This window comes from Theobroma umbraticum, unplaced genomic scaffold (assembly GCF_002168275.2).
Source record: "Theobroma umbraticum cultivar Fairchild unplaced genomic scaffold, ASM216827v3 scaffold_86.0, whole genome shotgun sequence".
NCBI lineage: Eukaryota > Viridiplantae > Streptophyta > Magnoliopsida > Malvales > Malvaceae > Theobroma > Theobroma umbraticum.
This window is the reverse complement of record NW_018397263.1, coordinates 8,438,698-8,439,171: the sequence shown is the minus strand read 5'-3', so window position 1 is coordinate 8,439,171 and position 474 is coordinate 8,438,698.

Here is a 474-nt window from a genome sequence, read left to right as displayed (position 1 = left end):
TAGGTTAAACGTTTTTATATTTTTGGTTAAAACATATTATAATTGAATGTTTGCCTTGGAAACGTGAAGAAATAGCCATTCATTGACAAGAAAAGTTTGTTTATAGTCACCCACGCCTTCAAAAGCCTTATCACTCACTTCAAATGGTTGTATAATCTCATAATTGATTTTAAGTTGAATTTTTTTACATTTTTAGTCAAAATAGATTATAATTGAATGTCTGCCTTGAAAAACATGAGGAAAAAGCTATGCATTGATATGAAAAATCTATTTATAGTCACTCATACCTTTGACGAACTTCTTACCCGCTTTAAATTGTTTTATAATCTCATAATTGAGTTTAGGTTGAATATTTTTACATTTTTGATAAAAACATATTATAATTAAATGTTTGCCTCGGGAAATGTGAAGCAAAAGCCATCCATTGGCACGAAAAGTCCATTTATAGTTACTCAAGCCTTCGAAAGCATCGTT